General features: G+C 45.7%; 2 non-coding genes across 2 annotated transcripts; both read left to right on the forward strand.

Annotated features, from left to right (window-relative positions):
- Positions 1 to 7,298: 7,298 nt before the first annotated feature.
- TRNAH-GUG (transfer RNA histidin (anticodon GUG)) lies at positions 7,299 to 7,370 on the forward strand. The gene has a single exon. It is a non-coding gene; the product is annotated as a tRNA-His (tRNA).
- A 12,986-nt stretch (positions 7,371 to 20,356) lies between these two features.
- On the forward strand, positions 20,357 to 20,428 carry TRNAH-GUG (transfer RNA histidin (anticodon GUG)). The gene has a single exon. It is a non-coding gene; the product is annotated as a tRNA-His (tRNA).
- Positions 20,429 to 21,696: the final 1,268 nt, after the last annotated feature.

The following is a 21,696-nucleotide window of genomic DNA, read 5'->3' on the forward strand; positions in this document are numbered from 1 at the left end:
TTTGGATGGGTTGTGAATTGCTGTCAAGCTCTAAATCTCAGAATTCTCTTAGTCACACCTTTTTATGTCTTGCGTACACAGTGAATGTTCTGTGAGACATATTGTTTAGAATTCAGTGGGCTTACCACACGCCCATAGCTTACTTACCATTAATGGTTTTCTATGTCACTCACATTTGCAATATTTCGATTGCTTATCTCCCATAGACTGAATCTTCCTTTCTTGTGTTCATTCCTCCATGGAGGATGGACCAAGTACATGTGTTCTTTTCGTCTTTCTACAGTACGCTATTTTTTATATTTTAAAAGTGTTTTCGTATCATTCTTGGATGTGCAATGTGCTTTCCAACATTCATGAGAAGCATACAGCTTATTTTTCACCCTAAACGCCGTCTCTATTGACACTTTAGTTACTTTCTCACACTGTATTCCTCTACATGACTATACTCTACTCCCCTCAGTGCCACTGTACTTTACACTGTGCAACTCTATACCACTCCACTCTACTCAGTTCTACTCCACTCTAATCTACATTGTTCCACTCTATCACTCCACTCTATCACTCCACTCTATGCCACTCTAATCTATGCCACTCCACTATACGCCACTTCACTCCACTTTATGCTACTCCATTCTATGCCACTCCACCCTGTCACTCTCTGCTATGCCCCTCTACTCCACTCCACTCCACTCTACTCTATGCCACTTCCCTTCATTCCTCTCTACGCCACCCTACTTCATAGAATGCCACTTTATGTGACTCTATGCCACTCTGCTCTACATCACTCTAGAATACTTAACTGAACTCTACTCTATACAATTCCACTCTGCTTTACTCCTCTCCACTCTATGCCTCTCCACTGTATGCTACTCTACTCCAGTCTACTGTACGCCACTTTATTTTATCCCATTCTACTCTACGCCACTGTACACCACTCAACTCTATGCCACTCTACTCCGTTGCACCCCTCTCTACTCTACGCTACTCTACTCCATGCTACCATACTCCACTCTAAGCCACTGTACTCTCCACCACTAAGCTCTATTCCACTCTACTGTATGCCACTCCATGCCACTCTAATCCACCCCACAGAATGCCACTCTACTCAACTCCATGCCATTCCACACTTTTGCACTCTACCCTACTCCGTGCCTCTCCATTCCACTCCATGCTACTCCACTCTGTCCCACTACGCTCTACTCTAGTTCACTCTATGCCACTCCACTTTACTCTCTCCCACTCTACTCTATACTACTTCATTCCATGCCACTTCACTGTACTCCACTCCACTCCATCTCACACAATATCACTCAATGGCACTACATGCGCTCTACTCTATGCCACTCTACTGCACACTACTCTATGCTGTGCCACTCTACACTACTCTCCTGTAGGCCTTTCTACTCTATGCCACTTTTTACTCTGCTCCTCTCTACACCACAGTGTCACTCCATGCAACGCGACTGTATGCTACTCAACTCCACAACACTCTACTTCATGCAGTCCGACTCCACTCCTCCTAATTCTTTGCCACCCCTCTCCATGACACACTGTTCTCTGACTCTGTGCCATTCCATGCCACTTCACTCTACACCACACTATGCCACTCTACACCACACTACTTTACTCTATGCTACTCTATGCCATTCTATGCAACCTCACTCCTCTCTACCCCACTCTGCTCTATGCCACTCCATTCCTCACAATGCTATTCAACGCCATGCCAAGGCACACCACTTCATTATATTCCACTGTATTCTATGACACATTACGTCACTCTACTCTTTGCACTTCAATCTACTCCCTTCTATGACCCTCCATTCATCACCACTCCATTGTTTGCTAGTCAAGTTTACGCCACTTCATTCCACACAATGCAACTCTAAAGCAGTATGCACCAAGCAGCTGAATGTGTCTGAAGAGACACCCAGAAAAGAAAAGAACAACAATATGTGGGGGCCTCTTCCGAGCCCCTCCTGGCCTGGAGGAGTTTGGTTGGCCGTGGATTAAGTTTTTGCAGTGTTCACTTCCCCGACCCCAGCACTCATAGAACACTTGAGACTTGCAGGGCAGAGTGGTGGATCTTGTTAAGAAGTCTGAGCTTCTTGGTTTATGGGGAGTCTTGTCACTGGAAGCAGAGAGGTAAATATTTGCTGTGATCTGCTACTCAAAGAAAAGACCCTGATCTAACTTGAAAAGATGGGTTTTAAACAAACGCTAAATCTATCCACTCCACGGACACTGTGACCTTTTTTCAGCCTATCAGAGCCACACCAGGGTTGTCTTTCCAGAGCCCAAGTAGCTCGCCGTGATCGTATAGTGATTAGTACTCTGCGTTGTGGCCGCAGCAACCTCGGTTCGAATCCGAGTCACGGCATTGCGGGTGTCAATGTCACGGCAGTTGGGCAGTATTTTTATTCTCACTTCTTAATATTTACATGAGTTAAGAGCTTGAACCTAATTTCAACGGTGAAATTAAATGTCTTTGAAGAACGCGTTAACAATGTTATTATTTATTTCACCTTTCTGCGCTTTTACGTTTGTGGCGGTCCTGATGTGAAAAGTATGAGCTACAGTTTGGTTTCACGGGACCCGGTCAGCAAGAGGGATGGATGTCTGTGTCTCCTGTACCTGCAGCGCTGAGGCTCCTGTACTGACGCGGAGTAGCTTTCAATGTTGAAAGGGATCCTGCTAGTCAAATATCAGTTTTTGCAGCAATTCAGGCCGTGAAGAAAAAAGGTCTAAAAATAAATATTTGTATAGAAAGTAAGACTGAGCTCCCAAGGGTCTGAAAGAAAGAGGCGACGGAGAAGGACACTGAGAGGCGCACTCACCCAATCAGTGTTTGGCTTCATCATCCCGCACCCGACGGATCACCGGGCAGCTAGAGGGAAAGTTTTAAAACTTAACCCAAGTTTATTAGTCGTGGTCGAATCGTGAATTACACAATTACGCTCCTTTGTGGAATTTGGAGTAATGTGGGGAAAGACATCTACCCAAGAGCGGAGGAAAAGAGCGCGAGCAGCGGCTGTTGTGCCAGTTCTGTTGCATTTAGAGCTATTTTCTTGTGCAAAGTGTATATCAGGTTCCTTTCGGATCTGAGCGTGTATTTTGCACCAGGAAAATAGCCTTGTGTAATTCTGTACAACCTCGCATAATGTTGCTGTAATTTCGCGTAATTACACTGCAGTGAGATACACTGGTTACGCCCATCCCTACATTTGACTCATGTTTAACAGAGAGGTCCGTCCATCTATTGATCCATTCATCTGTCCATCCATCTTTTTGCCAGTGTGCCTGCTTATCTATCTGCTCACCTACCTGTGCGTGACTGTGAACCTGTCTAACAGAGTGTTGATGCCTGGCTGTATGCTTTGTTAACACTATAACGCTCATAGGGACATTGAGGAGGACATCTTGGCGCTATGTTTTTTTTTGGTATGAAGCAACCGTTTTCAAATCCTGACAGTCCACACAAAGTTGATCATATGTGATCCCATTTTCGTACCAACAGCTGCTTCTCTATATACTTATCGGTCCACGTCTATTACTACATGTGCTTTCTATTTACTTTCTATTTCAATCTGGGTATCTGCCTTACTGCCTATTTCTGCCCATCTCTGTTTATGTTAACACTTTAAAGCCTACATGCTGACTACCAATGTCTTTGTGGCGTGGTTATTTCTAAAGCAGGCGCGTGTGATTTACAGCGGTTTCTGTGAAGCTGATTATATCTCATCCATGATTTACTAACAGCTACATACCTGCCTTTCTGTCTACAAACCTGTACAGATGCATCGGTGCATGTGGCTTATTTATGACGATCTGTTTAACCTTCTATCCGTCCTTCTATCTGTGCAACTGTCTTACAGTTCCCCCTCTTTTATGTTGTTCCAACACTATTTGTTAAACAAACCTTCACAGTCAGAAGGGCTTCCAGGCGCTGTTATTTATTAAAAAAACTGCAAAGAACACCAGTTTATGCAATGTTGATGACATTTACTTCACCCCTTTATTGTTGCATTAATGGGTTTTCAAGTCACAAAACGGGTCCCTGATGAAGCCTAAGTGGACTTCTGAGCTGCTGTAGCTCTGTGGGGTCTCCAGCTCTCCTAGGGCCTCAGATCTACCACTACAACACCAGCCTTACCCTAAGTTGTGCAGCAGATTTTTTATTTTTTTTATTTATTGGTATTTCAGATGGTACATATTATTCACAGGATTGTAACAGGTTGCAGAGCTGTATGAATCTCCTTTCCATGACAACTTTTGAACAGTTACCCATTACTGCTATTATATTATGTTACCACCACGCTGAGGGCTGTTCCTTGCATAAATCTGTAAGCAGGCTTGTGATCTGTAGTGTGGGCCTCCTGTGGGTCTCCGGTTCAGCGCTGTATGCCCATGGAGCAGGGTGGTCGGTTGCCACCATTTCCAGCTCTGGCACGTCAGGTACTCATCATCTCTTATTACAACAAATAACAAGCAAGCCAAACAACTTGCCCAGAAACGAGACCTAACTACGCATCGTGTGAGTGTGTCTACAGCTGTATGGGGCCCAGCCGGGGGGGGGGAAAGGACCCAGGGGAACCCTCCCCAGTGTATGATCTTCCAGGGAGGTCTAGGAGAGGTGTGTTTGTCGTGCTCCTAACTCCGCAAGTTAAGAGGCCCATCTGCATCGTCATCATAGTCATGTCAGGAGTGTTCCATGCTCCCGCCACCTCTGCCCATAGGGGAGCTATCTGTCTGTTCCTCAGGCCTCTCATTTCTTCCCTCTGAAGTGCCCTTTCTTCTGCCTTGCCAAGGAAGTGATGTCTGCTTAGAGCACGTGTCCTACTTTTATAATGTTTTCAGGGCACTTCGCCCACTTCATATCTAGCCAAAATCCTTTAGCACTGGGAGACCACGTGTCTGCTAAATATCTTACCTCCACAATTGGGGGTATAAAAGGTGTACTTTGGCTCTGTTGTAAATTATTATATAGGGCTCAATTTGGTTGGGTTGTGAATTGCTGTCAAGCTCTAAATCTCAGAATTCTCTTAGTCACACCTTTTTATGTCTTGCGTACACAGTGAATGTGCTGTGAGACATATTGTTTAGAATTCAGTGGGCTTACCACACGCCCATAGCTTACTTACCATTAATTGTATTCTATGTCACTCACATTTGCAATATTTCGATTGCTTAGCTCCCATAGACTGAATCTTCCTTTCTTGTGTTCATTCCTCCATGGAGGATGGACCAAGTACATGTGTTCTTTTCGTCTTTCTACAGTACGCTATTTTTTATATTTTAAAAGTGTTTTCGTATCATTCTTGGATGTGCAATGTGCTTTCCAACATTCATGACAAGCATACAGCTTATTTTTCACCCTAAACGCCGTCTCTATTGACACTTTAGTTACTTTCTCACACTGTATTCCTCTACATGACTATACTCTACTCCCCTCAGTGCCACTGTACTCTACACTGTGCAACTCTATACCACTCCACTCTACTCAGTTCTACTCCACTGTAATCTACATTATTCCACTCTATCACTCCACTCTATGCCACTCTAATCTATGCCACTCCACTATACGCCACTTCACTCCACTTTATGCTACTCCATTCTATGCCACTCCACCCTGTCACTCTCTGCTATGCCCCTCTACTCCACTCCACTCCACTCTACTCTATGCCACTTCCCTTCATTCCTCTCTACGCCACCCTACTTCATAGAATGCCACTTTATGTGACTCTATGCCACTCTGCTCTACATCACTCTAGAATACTCAACTGAACTCTACTCTATACAACTCCACTCTACTTTACTCCTCTCCACTCTATGCCTCTCCACTCTATGCTACTCTACTCCAGTCTACTGTACGCCACTTTATTTTATCCCATTCTACTCTACGCCACTGTACACCACCCAACTCTATGCCACTCTACTCCATTGCACCCCTCTCTACTCTACGCTACTCTACTCCATGCTACTATACTCCACTCTAAGCCACTGTATTCTCCACCACTAAGCTCTATTCCACTCTACTGTATGCCACTCCATGCCACTCTAATCCACCCCACAGAATGCCACTCTACTCTATGCCACTCCACTCAACTCCATGCCATTCCACACTTTTGCACTCTACCCTACTCTGTGGCTCTCCATTCCACTCCATGCCACTCCACTCTATCCCACTACGCTCTACTCTAGTTCACTCTATGCCACTCCACTTTACTCTCTCCCACTCTACTCTATACTACTTCATTCCATGCCACTTCACTGTACTCCACTTCACTCCATCTCACACAATATCACTCAATGGCACTACATGCGCTCTACTCTATGCCACTCTACTGCACACTACTCTATGCTGTGCCACTCTACACTACTCTCCTGTAGGTCTTTCTACTCTATGCCACTTTTTACTCTGCTCCTCTCTACACCACAGTGTCACTCCATGCAACGCGACTGTATGCTACTCAACTCCACAACACTCTACTTCATGCAGTCCGACTCCACTCCTCCTAATTCTTTGCCACCCCTCTCCATGACACACTGTTCTCTGACTCTATGCCATTCCATGCCACTTCACTCTACACCACACTATGCCACTCTACACCACACTACTTTACTCTATGCTACTCTATGCCATTCTATGCAACCTCACTCCTCTCTACCCCACTCTGCTCTATGCCACTCCATTCCTCACAATGCTATTCAACGCCATGCCAAGGCACACCACTTCATTATATTCCACTGTATTCTATGACACATTACGTCACTCTACTCTTTGCACTTCAATCTACTCCCTTCTATGACCCTCCATTCATCACCACTCCATTGTTTGCTAGTCAAGTTTACGCCACTTCATTCCACACAATGCAACTCTAAAGCAGTATGCACCAAGCAGCTGAATGTGTCTGAAGAGACACCCAGAAAAGAAAAAAACAACAATATGTGGGGGCCTGTTCCGAGCCCCTCCTGGCCTGGAGGAGTTTGGTCGGCCGTGGATTAATTTTTTGCAGTGTTCACTTCCCCGACCCCAGCACTCATAGAGCACTTGAGACTTGCAGGGCAGAGTGGTGGATCTTGTTAAGAAGTCTGAGCTTCTTGGTTTATGGGGAGTCTTGTCACTGGAAGCAGAGAGGTAAATATTTGCTGTGATCTGCTACTCAAAGAAAAGACCCTGATCTAACTTGAAAAGATGGGTTTTAAACAAACGTTAAATCTATCCACTCCACGGACACTGTGACCTTTTTTCAGCCTATCAGAGCCACACCAGGGTAGTCTTTTCAGAGCCCAAGTAGCTCGCCGTGATCGTATAGTGGTTAGTACTCTGCGTTGTGGCCGCAGCAACCTCGGTTCGAATCCGAGTCACGGCATTGAGGGTGTCAATGTCACGGCAGTTGGGCAGCATTTTTATTCTCACTTCTTAATATTTACATGAGTTAAGAGCTTGAACCTAATTTCAACGGTGAAATTAAATGTCTTTGAAGAACGCGCTAACAATGTTATTATTTATTTCACCTTTCTGCGCTTTTACGTTTGTGGCGGTCCTGATGTGAAAAGTATGAGCTACAGTTTGGTTTCACGGGACCCGGTCAGCAAGAGGGATGGATGTCTGTGTCTCCTGTACCTGCAGCGCCGAGGCTCCTGTACTGACGCGGAGTAGCTTTCAATGTTGAAAGGGATCCTGCTAGTCAAATATCAGTTTTTGCAGCAATTCAGGCCGCGAAGAAAAAAGGTCTAAAAATAAATATTTGTATAGAAAGTAAGACTGAGCTCCCAAGGGTCTGAACGAAAAAGGCGACGGAGAAGGACACTGAGAGGCGCGCTCACCCAATCAGCGTTTGGCTTCATCATCCCGCACCCGACGGATCACCGGGCAGCTAGAGGGAAAGTTTTAAAACTTAAGCCAAGTTTATTAGTCGTGGTCGAATCGTGAATTACACAATTACGCTCCTTTGTGGAATTTGGAGTAATGTGGGGAAAGACATCTACCCAAGAGCGGAGGAAAAGAGCGCGAGCAGCGGCTGTTGTGCCAGTTCTGTTGCATTTAGAGCTATTTTCTTGTGCAAAGTGTATATCAGGTTCCTTTCGGATCTGAGCGTGTATTTTGCACCAGGAAAATAGCCTTGTGTAATTCTGTACAACCTCGCATAATGTTGCTGTAATTTCGCGTAATTACACTGCAGTGAGTTACACTGGTTACGCCCATCCCTACATTTGACTCATGTTTAACAGAGAGGTCCGTCCATCTATTGATCCATTCATCTGTCTATCCATCTTTTTGCCAGTGTGCCTGCTTATCTATCTGCTCACCTACCTGTGCGTGACTGTGAACCTGTCTAACAGAGTGTTGATGCCTGGCTGTATGCTTTGTTAACACTATAACGCTCATAGGGACATTGAGGAGGACATCTTGGCGCTATGTTTTTTTTTGGTATGAAGCAACCGTTTTCAAATCCTGACAGTCCACACAAAGTTAATCATATGTGATCCCATTTTCGTACCAACAGCTGCTTCTCTATATACTTATCGGTCCACGTCTATTACTACATGTGCTTTCTATTTACTTTCTATTTCAATCTGGGTATCTGCCTTACTGCCTATTTCTGCCCATCTCTGTTTATGTTAACACTTTAAAGCCTACATGCTGACTACCAATGTCTTTGTGGCGTGGTTATTTCTAAAGCAGGCGCGTGTGATTTACAGCGGTTTCTGTGAAGCTGATTATATCTCATCCATGATTTACTAACAGCTACATACCTGCCTTTCTGTCTACAAACCTGTACAGATGCATCGGTGCATGTGGCTTATTTATGACGATCTGTTTAACCTTCTATCCGTCCTTCTATCTGTGCAACTGTCTTACAGTTCCCCCTCTTTTATGTTGTTACAACACTATTTGTTAAACAAACCTTCAACGTCAGAAGGGCTTCCAGGCGCTGTTATTTATTAAAAAAACTGCAAAGAACACCAGTTTATGCAATGTTGATGACATTTACTTCACCCCTTTATTGTTGCATTAATGGGTTTTCAAGTCACAAAACGGGTCCCTGATGAAGCCTAAGTGGACTTCTGAGCTGCTGTAGCTCTGTGGGGTCTCCAGCTCTCCTAGGGCCTCAGATCTACCACTACAACACCAGCCTTACCCTAAGTTGTGCAGCAGATTTTTTATTTATTTTATTTATTGGTATTTCAGATGGTACATATTATTCACAGGATTGTAACAGGTTGCAGAGCTGTATGAATCTCCTTTCCATGACAACTTTTGAACAGTTACCCATTACTGCTATTATATTATGTTACCACCACGCTGAGGGCTGTTCCTTGCATAAATCTGTAAGCAGGCTTGTGATCTGTGGTGTGGGCCTCCTGTGGGTCTCCGGTTCAGCGCTGTATGCCCATGGAGCAGGGTGGTCGGTTGCCACCATTTCCAGCTCTGGCACATCAGGTACTCATCATCTCTTATTACAACAAATAACAAGCAAGCCAAACAACTTGCCCAGAAACGAGACCTAACTATGCATCGTGAGAGTGTGTCTACAGCTGTATGGGGCCCAGCCGGGGGGGGGGGAAGGGACCCAGGGGAACCCTCCCCAGTGTATGATCTTCCAGGGAGGTCTAGGAGAGGTGTGTTTGTCGTGCTCCTAACTCCGCAAGTTAAGAGGCCCATCTGCATCGTCATCATAGTCATGTCAGCAGTGTTCCATGCTCCCGCCACCTCTGCCCGTAGGGGAGCTATCTGTCTGTTCCTCAGCCCTCTCATTTCTTCCCTCTGAAGTGCCCTTTCTTCTGCCTTGCCAAGGAAGTGATGTCTGCTTATAGCAAGTGTCCTACTTTTATAATGTTTTCAGGGCACTTCGCCCACTTCATATCTAGCCAAAATCCTTTAGCACTGGGAGACCACGTGTCTGCTGAATATCTTACCTCCACCATTGGGGGTGTAAAAGGTGTACTTTGGCTCTGTTGTAAATTATTATATAGGGCTCAGTTTGGTTGGGTTGTGAATTGCTGTCAAGCTCTAAATCTCAGAATTCTCTTAGTCACACCTTTTTATGTCTTGCGTACACAGTGAATGTGCTGTGAGACATATTGTTTAGAATTCAGTGGGCTTACCACACGCCCATAGCTTACTTACCATTAATTGTTTTCTATGTCACTCACATTTGCAATATTTCGATTGCTTAGCTCCCATAGACTGAATCTTCCTTTCTTGTGTTCATTCCTCCATGGAGGATGGACCAAGTACATGTGTTCTTTTCGTCTTTCTACAGTACGCTATTTTTTATATTTTAAAAGTGTTTTCGTATCATTCTTGGATGTGCAATGTGCTTTCCAACATTCATGACAAGCATACAGCTTATTTTTCACCCTAAACGCCGTCTTTATCGACACTTTAGTTTCTTTCTCACACTGTATTCCTCTACATGACTATACTCTACTCCCCTCAGTGCCACTGTACTCTACACTGTGCAACTCTATACCACTCCACTCTACTCAGTTCTACTCCACTCTAATCTACATTGTTCCACTCTATCACTCCACTCTATGCCACTCTAATCTATGCCACTCCACTATACGCCACTTCACTCCACTTTATGCTACTCCATTCTATGCCACTCCACCCTGTCCCTCTCTGCTATGCCCCTCTACTCCACTCCACTCTACTCTATGCCACTTCCCTTCATTCCTCTCTACGCCACCCTACTTCATAGAATGCCACTTTATGTGACTCTATGCCACTCTGCTCTACATCACTCTAGAATACTCAACTGAACTCTACTCTATACAATTCCACCTACTTTACTCCTCTCCACTCTATGCCTCTCCACTCTATGCTACTCTACTCCAGTCTACTGTACGCCATTTTATTTTATCCCATTCTACTCTACGCCACTGTACACCACTCAACTCTATGCCACTCTACTCCGTTGCACCCCTCTATACTCTACGCTACTCTACTCCATGCTACTATACTCCACTCTAAGCCACTGTACTCTCCACCACTAAGCTCTATTCCACTCTACTGTATGCCACTCCATGCCACTCTAATCCACCCCACAGAATGCCACTCTACTCTATGCCACTCCACTCAACTCCATGCCATTCCACACTTTTGCACTCTACCCTACTCTGTGCCTCTCCATTCCACTCCATGCTACTCCACTCTATCCCACTACGCTCTACTCTAGTTCACTCTATGCCACTCCACTTTACTCTCTCCCACTCTACTCTATACTACTTCATTCCATGCCACTTCACTGTACTCCACTCCACTCCATCTCGCACAATATCACTCAATGGCACTACATGCGCTCTACTCTATGCCACTCTACTGCACACTACTCTATGCTGTGCCACTCTACACTACTCTCATATAGGCCTTTCTACTCTATGCCACTTTTTTCTCTGCTCCTCTCTACACCACAGTGTCACTCCATGCAACCGACTGTATGCTACTCAACTCCACAACACTCTACTTCATGCAGTCCAACTCCACTCCTCCTAATTCTTTGCCACCCCTCTCCATGACACACTGTTCTCTGACTCTATGCTATTCCATGCCACTTCACTCTACACCACACTATGCCACTCTACACCACACTACTTTACTCTATGCTACTCTATGCCATTCTATGCAACCTCACTCCTCTCTACCCCACTCTGCTCTATGCCACTCCATTCCTCACAATGCTATTCAACGCCATGCCAAGGCACACCACTTCATTATATTCCACTGTATTCTATGACACATTACGTCACTCTACTCTTTGCACTTCAATCTACTCCCTTCTATGACCCTCCATTCATCACCACTCCATTGTTTGCTAGTCAAGTTTACGCCACTTCATTCCACACAATGCAACTCTAAAGCAGTATGCACCAAGCAGCTGAATGTGTCTGAAGAGACACCCAGAAAAGAAAAAAACAACAATATGTGGGGGCCTCTTCCGAGCCCCTCCTGGCCTGGAGGAGTTTGGTCGGCCGTGGATTAAGTTTTTGCAGTGTTCACTTCCCCGACCCCAGCACTCATAGAACACTTGAGACTTGCAGGGCAGAGTGGTGGATCTTGTTAAGAAGTCTGGGCTTCTTGGTTTATGGGGAGTCTCGTCACTGGAAGCAGAGAGGTAAATATTTGCTGTGATCTGCTACTCAAAGAAAAGACCCTGATCTAACATGAAAAGATGGGTTTTAAACAAACGCTAAATCTATCCACTCCACGGACACTGTGACCTTTTTTCAGCCTATCAGAGACACACCAGGGTAGTCTTTTTAGAGCCCAAGTAGCTCGCCGTGATCGTATAGTGGTTAGTACTCTGCGTTGTGGCCGCAGCAATCTCGGCTCGAATCCGAGTCACAGCATTGCGGGTGGCAATGTCACGGCAGTTGGGCAGCATTTTTATTCTCACTTCTTAATATTTACATGAGTTAAGAGCTTGAACCTAATTTCAACGGTGAAATTAAATGTCTTTGAAGAACGCGTTAACAATGTTATTATTTATTTCACCTTTCTGCGCTTTTACGTTTGTGGCGGTCCTGATGTGAAAAGTATGAGCTACAGTTTGGTTTCACGGGACCCGGTCAGCAAGAGGGATGGATGTCTGTGTCTCCTGTACCTGCAGCGCTGAGGCTCCTGTACTAACGCGGAGTAGCTTTCAATGTTGAAAGGGATCCTGCTAGTCAAATATCAGTTTTTGCAGCAATTCAGGCCGCAAAGAAAAAAGGTCTAAAAATAAATATTTGTATAGAAAGTAACACTGAGCTCCCAAGGGTCTGAAAGAAAGAGGCGACGGAGAAGGACACTGAGAGGCGCGCTCACCCAATCAGCGTTTGGCTTCATCATCCCGCACCCGATGGATCACAGGGCAGCTAGATGGAAAGTTTTAAAACTTAAGCCAAGTTTATTAGTCGTGGTCGAATCGTGAATTACACAATTACGCTCCTTTGTGGAATTTGGAGTAATGTGAGGAAAGACATCAACCCAAGAGCGGAGGAAAAGAGCGCGAGCAGCGGCTGTTGTGCCAGTTCTGTTGCATTTAGAGCGATTTTCTTGTGCAAAGTGTATATCAGGTTCCTTACGGATCTGAGCGTGTATTTTGCACCAGGAAAATAGCCTTGTGTAATTCTGTACAACCTCGCATAATGTTGCTGTAATTTCGCGTAATTACACTGCAGTGAGTTACACTGGTTACGCCCATCCCTACATTTGACTCATGTTTAACAGAGAGGTCCGTCCATCTATTGATCCATTCATCTGTCCATCCATCTTTTTGCCAGTGTGCCTGCTTATCTATCTGCTCACCTACCTGTGCGTGACTGTGAACCTGTCTAACAGAGTGTTGATGCCTGGCTGTATGCTTTGTTAACACTATAACGCTCATAGGGACATTGAGGAGGACATCTTGGCGCTATGTTTTTTTTTGGTATGAAGCAACCGTTTTCAAATCCTGACAGTCCACACAAAGTTGATAATATGTGATCCCATTTTCGTACCAACAGCTGCTTCTCTATATACTTATCGGTCCACGTCTATTACTACATGTGCTTTCTATTTACTTTCTATTTCAATCTGGGTATCTGCCTTACTGCCTATTTCTGCCCATCTCTGTTTATGTTAACACTTTAAAGCCTATATGCTGACTGCCAAGTTCTTCGTGGCGTGGTTATTTCTAAAGCAGGCACGTGTGATTTACAGCGGTTTCTGTGAAGCTAATTATATCTCATCCATGATTTACTAACAGCTACATACCTGCCTTTCTGTCTACAAACCTGTACAGATGCATCGGTGCATGTGGCTTATTTATGACGATCTGTTTAACCTTCTATCCGTCCTTCTATCTGTGCAACTGTCTTACAGTTCCCCCTCTTTTATGTTGTTACAACACTATTTGTTAAACAAACCTTCACAGTCAGAAGGGCTTCCAGGCGCTGTTATTTATTTAAAAAACTGCAAAGAACACCAGTTTATGCAATGTTGATGACATTTACTTCACCCCTTTATTGTTGCATTAATGGGTTTTCAAGTCACAAAACGGTTCCCTGATGAAGCCTAAGTGGACTTCTGAGCTGCTGTAGCTCTGTGGGGTCTCCAGCTCTCCTAGGGCCTCAGATCTACCACTACAACACCAGCCTTACCCTAAGTTGTGCAGCAGATTTTTTATTTTTTTCATTTATTGGTATTTCAGATGGTACATATTATTCACAGGATTGTAACAGGTTGCAGAGCTGTATGAATCTCCTTTCCATGACAACTTTTGAACAGTTACCCATTACTGTTATTATATTATGTTACCACCACGCTGAGGGCTGTTCCTTGCATAAATCTGTAAGCAGGCTTGTGATCTGTGGTGTGGGCCTCCTGTGGGTCTCCGGTTCAGCGCTGTATGCCCATGGAGCAGGGTGGTCGGTTGCCACCATTTCCAGCTCTGGCACGACAGGTACTCATCATCTCTTATTACAACAAATAACAAGCAAGCCAAACAACTTGCCCAGAAACGAGACCTAACTACGCATCGTGTGTCTACAGCTGTATGGGGCCCAGCCGGGGGGGGGGGAGGGACCCAGGGGAACCCTCCCCAGTGTATGATCTTCCAGGGAGGTCTAGGAGAGGTGTGTTTGTCGTGCTCCTAACTCCGCAAGTTAAGAGGCCCATCTGCATCGTCATCATAGTCATGTCAGGAGTGTTCCATGCTCCCGCCACCTCTGCCCATAGGGGAGCTATCTGTCTGTTCCTCAGCCCTCTCATTTCTTCCCTCTGAAGTGCCCTTTCTTCTGCCTTGCCAAGGAAGTGATGTCTGCTTATAGCACGTGTCCTACTTTTATAATCTTTTCAGGGCACTTCGCCCACTTCATATCTAGCCAAAATCCTTTAGCACTGGGAGACCACGTGTCTGCTGAATATCTTACCTCCACCATTGGGGGTGTAAAAGGTGTACTTTGGCTCTGTTGTAAATTATTATATAGGGCTCAGTTTGGTTGGGTTGTGAATTGCTGTCAAGCTCTAAATCTCAGAATTCTCTTAGTCACACCTTTGTATGTCTTGCGTACACAGTGAATGTGCTGTGAGACATATTGTTTAGAATTCAGTGGGCTTACCACACGCCCATAGCTTACTTACCATTAATTGTTTTCTATGTCACTCACATTTGCAATATTTCGATTGCTTAGCTCCCATAGACTGAATCTTCCTTTCTTGTGTTCATTCCTCCATGGAGGATGGACCAAGTAGATGTGTTCTTTTCGTCTTTCTACAGTACGCTATTTTTTATATTTTAAAGTGTTTTCGTATCATTCTTGGATGTGCAATGTGCTTTCCAACATTCATGACAAGCATACAGCTTATTTTTCACCTTAAACGCCGTCTCTATTGACACTTTAGTTACTTTCTCACACTGTATTCCTCTACATGACTATACTCTACTCCCCTCAGTGCCACTGTACTCTACACTGTGCAACTCTATACCACTCCACTCTACTCAGTTCTACTCCACTCTAATCTACATTGTTCCACTCTATCACTCCACTCTATGCCACTCTAATCTATGCCACTCCACTATACGCCACTTCACTCCACTTTATGCTACTCCATTCTATGCCACTCCACCCTGTCACTCTCTGCTATGCCCCTCTACTCCACTCCACTCCACTCTACTCTATGCCACTTCCCTTCATTCCTCTCTACGCCACCCTACTTCATAGAATGCCACTTTATGTGACTCTATGCCACTCTGCTCTACATCACTCTAGAATACTCAACTGAACTCTACTCTATACAATTCCACTCTACTTTACTCCTCTCCACTCTATGCCTCTCCACTCTATGCTACTCTACTCCAGTCTACTGTACGCCACTTTATTTTATCCCATTCTACTCTACGCCACTGTACACCACTCAACTCTATGCCACTCTACTCCGTTGCACCCCTCTCTACTCTACGCTACTCTACTCCATGCTACTCTACTCCACTCTAAGCCACTGTACTCTCCACCACTAAGCTTTATTCCACTCTACTGTATGCCACTCCATGCCACTCTAATCCACCCCACAGAATGCCACTCTGCTCTATGCCATTCCACTCAACTCCATGCCATTCCACACTTTTGCACTGTACCCTACTCTGTGCCTCTCCATTCCACTCCATGCCACTCCACTCTATCCCACTACGCTCTACTCTAGTTCACTCTATGCCACTCCACTTTACTCTCTCCAACTCTAGTCTATACTACTTCATTCCATGCCACTTCACTGTACTCCACTCCACTCCTTCTCACACAATATCACTCAATGGCACTACATGCGCTCTACTCTATGCCACTCTACTGCACACTACTCTATGCTGTGCCACTCTACAGTACTCTCCTGTAGGCCTTTCTACTCTATGCCACTTTTTACTCTGCTCCTCTCTGTGAGAAAGTAGCCTCTTTCTAGCCTTGTTACCCCCACTTTTGGCCTGTTTGTGAGTGTATGTCAGGGTGTTTTCACTGTCTCACTGGGATCCTGCTAGCCAGGGCCCAGTGCTCATAGTGAAAACTCTATGTTTTCAGTGTGTTTGTTATGTGTCACTGGGACCCTGCTAGTCAGGACCCCAGTGCTCATACGTTTGTGGCCTATATGTATGTGTTCCCTGTGTGGTGCCTAACTGTCTCACTGAGTCTCTGCTAACCAGAACCTCAGTGGTTATGCTCTCTCATTTCTTTCAAACTGTCACTAACAGGCTAGTGACCAATTTTACCAATTTACATTGGCTTACTGGAACACCCTTAAAATTCCCTAGTATATGGTACTGAGGTACCCAGGGTATTAGGGTTCCAGGAGATCCCTATGGGCTGCAGCATTTCTTTTGCCACCCATAGGGAGCTCTGACAATTCTTACACAGGCCTGCCACTGCAGCCTGAGTGAAATAATGCACACATTATTTCACAGCCATTTTCACTGCACTTAAGTAACTTATAAGACACCTATATGTCTAGCCTTTACCTGGTAAAGGTTAGGTGCAAAGTTACTTAGTGTGAGGGCACCCTGGCACTAGCCAAGGTGCCCCCACATTGTTCAGGGCCAATTCCCCGGACTTTGTGAGTGCCGGGACACCATTACACGTGTGCACTACATATAGGTCACTACCTATATGTAGCTTCACAATGGTAACTCCGAATATGGCCATGTAACATGTCTATGATCATGGAATTGCCCCCTCTATGCCATCCTGGCATAGTTGGCACAATCCCATGATCCCAGTGGTCTGTAGCACAGACCCTTGTACTGCCAAACTGCCTTTCCTGGGGTTTCACTGCAGCTGCTGCTGCTGCCAACCCCTCAGACAGGTTTCTGCCCCCCTGGGGTCAAGCCAGGCTTGTCCCAGGATGGCAGAACAAAGGACTTCCTCTGAGAGAGGGTGTTACACCCTCTCCCTTTGGAAAATGGTGTGAAGGCAGGGGAGGAGTAGCCTCCCCCAGCCTCTGGAAATGCTTTCATGGGCACAGATGTGCCCAATTCTGCATAAGCCAGTCTACACCGGTTCAGGGGACCCCTTAGCCCTGCTCTGGCACGAAACTGGAAAAAGGAAAGGGGAGTGACCACTCCCCTGACCTGCACCTCCCCTGGGAGGTGTCCAGAGCTCCTCCAGTGTGCTCCAGACCTCTGCCATCTTGGAAACAGAGGTGCTGCTGGCACACTGGACTGCTCTGAGTGGCCAGTGCCACCAGGTGACGTCAGAGACTCCTTCTGATAGGCTCCTTCAGGTGTTAGTAGCCTATCCTCTCTCCTAAGTAGCAAAACCCTCTTTTCTGGCTATTTAGGGTCTCTGTCTCTGGGGAAACTTTAGATAACGAATGCAAGAGCTCATCAGAGTTCCTCTGCATCTCTCTCTTCACCTTCTGCCAAGGAATCGACTGCTGACCGCGCTGGAAGCCTGCAAAACTGCAACATAGTAGCAAAGATGACTACTGCAACTCTGTAACGCTGATCCTGCCGCCTTCTCAACTGTTTTCCTGCTTGTGCATGCTGTGGGGGTAGTCTGCCTCCTCTCTGCACCAGAAGCTCCGAAGAAATCTCCCGTGGGTCGAGGGAATCTTCCCCCTGCAACCGCAGGCACCAAAAAGCTGCATTACCGGTCCCTTGGGTCTCCTCTCAGCACGACGATCGAGGTCCCTAGAATCCAGCACCTCTGTCCAAGTGACTCCCACTGTCCAGTGACTCTTCAGTCCAAGTTTGGTGGAGGTAAGTCCTTGCCTCACCTCGCTAGACTGCATTGCTGGGAACCGCGACTTTTGCAACTACTCCGGCCCCTGTGCACTTCCGGCGGAAATCCTTCGTGCACAGCCAAGCCTGGGTCCACGGCACTCTAACCTGCATTGCACGACTTTCTAAGTTGGTCTCCGGCGACGTGGGACTCCTTTGTGCAACTTCGGCGAGCACCGTTTCACGCATCCTTATAGTGCCTGTTTCTGGCACTTTTCCGGGTGCTACCTGCTGCTGAGAGGGCTCTTTGTCTTTCTCGACGTCCCCTCTCTCTCCTGGTCCAATTTACGACCTCCTGGTCCCTCCTGAGCCGCAGTAGCTTCCAAAAACGCTAACCGCACAATTTGCAGCTAGCAAGGCTTGTTGGCGTTCTTTCGGCAGAAAAACACTTCTGCACGACTCTCCACGGCGTGTGGGATCGGTCCTCCACTGGAAAAGTCTCTAGCCTTTTTTGTTCCTGCAGAAACCGCAGCTTCTTCTGTCCAGTAGAAGCTTCTTTGCACCCACAGCTGGCATTTCCTGGGCATTTGCCCATCTCCGACTTGCTTGTGACTTTTGGACTTGGTCCCCTTGTTCCACAGGTACCCTAGATTGGAAATCCACAGCTGTTGCATTGTTGGTTGGTGTCTTTCCTGCATTATTCCTCTATCACGACTTCTTTGTCTTTTGGGGAACTTTAGTGCACTTTGCACTCACTTTTCAGGGTCTTGGGGAGGGCTAATTTTCTAACTCTCACTATTTTCTAATAGTCCCAGCGACCCTCTACAAGGTCACATAGGTTTGGGGTCCATTCGTGGTTCGCATTCCACTTTTGGAGTATATGGTTTGTGTTGCCCCTATCCCTATGTGTCCCCATTGCATCCTATTGTAACTATACATTGTTTGCACTGTTTTCTAAGACTATACTGCATATTTTTGGTATTGTGTATATATAACTTGTGTATAATTGCTATCCTCATACTGAGGGTACTCACTGAGATACTTTGGCATATTGTCATAAAAATAAAGTACCTTTATTTTTAGTATATCTGTGTATTGTGTTTTCTTATGATATTGTGCAAGTGACACTTGTGGTACTGTAGTAGCTTCACACGTCTCCTAGTTCAGCCTAAGCTGCTCTGCTAAGCTACCATTATCTATCAGCCTAAGCTGCTAGACACCCTATACACTAATAAGGGATAACTGGGCCTGGTGCAAGGTGCAAGTACCCCTTGGTACTCACTACAAGCCAGTCCAGCCTCCTACACTCTCTACAGCACAGTGTCACTCCATGCAACGCAACTGTATGCTACTCAACTCCACAACACTCTACTTCATGCAGTCCGACTCCACTCCTCCTAATTCTTTGCCACCCCTCTCCATGACACCCTGTTCTCTGACTCTATGCCATTCCATGCCACTTCACTCTACACCACACTATGCCACTCTACACCACACTACTTTACTCTATGCTACTCTATGCCATTCTATGCAACCTCACTCCTCTCTACCCCACTCTGCTCTATGCCACTCCATTCCTCACAATGCTATTCAACGCCATGCCAAGGCACACCACTTCATTATATTCCACTGTATTCTATGACACATTACGCCTCTCTACTCTTTGCACTTCAGTCTACTCCCTTCTATGACCCTCCATTCATCACCACTCCATTGTTTGCTAGTCAAGTTTATGCCACTTCATTCCACACAATGCAACTCTAAAGCAGTATGCACCAAGCAGCTGAATGTGTCTGAAGAGACACCCAGAAAAGAAAAAAACAACAATATTTTGGGACCTGTTCCGAGCCCCTCCTGGCCTGGAGGAGTTTGGTCGGCCGTGGATTAAGTTTTTGCAGTGTTCTCTTCCCCGACCCCAGCACTCATAGAACACTTGAGACTTGCAGGGCAGAGTGGTGGATCTTGTTAAGAAGTCTGGGCTTCTTGGTTTATGGGGAGTCTTGTCACTGGAAGCAGAGAGGTAAATATTTGCTGTGATCTGCTACTCAAAGAAAAGACCCTGATCTAACTTGAAAAGATGGGTTTTAAACAAACGCTAAATCTATCCACTCCACGGACACTGTGACCTTTTTTCAGCCTATCAGAGCCACACCAGGGTAGTCTTTTCAGAGCCCAAGTAGCTCGCCGTGATCGTATAGTGGTTAGTACTCTGCGTTGTGGCCGCAGCAACCTCGGTTCGAATCCGAGTCACGGCATTGCGGGTGGCAATGTCACGGCAGTTGGGCAGCATTTTTATTCTCACTTCTTAATATTTACATGAGTTAAGAGCTTGAACCTAATTTCAACGGTGAAATTAAATGTCTTTGAAGAACGCGTTAACAATGTTATTATTTATTTCACCTTTCTGCGCTTTTACGTTTGTGGCGGTCCTGATGTGAAAAGTATGAGCTACAGTTTGGTTTCACGGGACCCGGTCAGCAAGAGGGATGGATGTCTGTGTCTCCTGTACCTGCAGCGCCGAGGCTCCTGTACTGACGCGGAGTAGCTTTCAATGTTGAAAGGGATCCTGCTAGTCAAATATCAGTTTTTGCAGCAATTCAGGCCGCGAAGAAAAAAGGTCTAAAAATAAATATTTGTATAGAAAGTAAGACTGAGCTCCCAAGGGTCTGAAAGAAAGAGGCGACGGAGAAGGACACTGAGAGGCGCGCTCACCCAATCAGCGTTTGGCTTCATCATCCCGCACCCGACGGACCACCGGGCAGCTAGAGGGAAAGTTTTAAAACTTAAGCCAAGTTTATTAGTCGTGGTCGAATCGTGAATTACACAATTACGCTCCTTTGTGGAGTTTGGAGTAATGTGGGGAAAGACATCTACCCAAGAGCGGAGGAAAAGAGCGCGAGCAGCGGCTGTTGTGCCAGTTCTGTTGCATTTAGAGCGATTTTCTTGTGCAAAGTGTATATCAGGTTCCTTTCGGATCTGAGCGTGTATTTTGCACCAGGAAAATAGCCTTGTGTAATTCTGTACAACCTCGCATAATGTTGCTGTAATTTCGTGTAATTACACTGCAGTGAGTTACACTGGTTACGCCCATCCCTACATTTGACTCATGTTTAACAGAGAGGTCCGTCCATCTATTGATCCATTCATCTGTCCATCCATCTTTTTGCCTGTGTGCCTGCTTATCTATCTGCTCACCTACCTGTGCGTGACTGTGAACCTGTCTAACAGAGTGTTGATGCCTGGCTGTATGCTTTGTTAACACTATAACGCTCATAGGGACATTGAGGAGGACATCTTAGCGCTATGTTTTTTTTTGGTATGAAGCAACCGTTTTCAAATCCTGACAGTCCACACAAAGTTGATCATATGTGATCCCATTTTCGTACCAACAGCAGCTTCTCTATATACTTATCGGTCCACATCTATTACTACATGTGCTTTCTATTTACTTTCTATTTCAATCTGGGTATCTGCCTTACTGCCTATTTCTGCCCATCTCTGTTTATGTTAACACTTTAAAGCC

This window comes from Pleurodeles waltl, chromosome 12 (genome assembly GCF_031143425.1).
Source record: "Pleurodeles waltl isolate 20211129_DDA chromosome 12, aPleWal1.hap1.20221129, whole genome shotgun sequence".
NCBI classification, from domain to species: Eukaryota; Metazoa; Chordata; class Amphibia; order Caudata; family Salamandridae; genus Pleurodeles; species Pleurodeles waltl.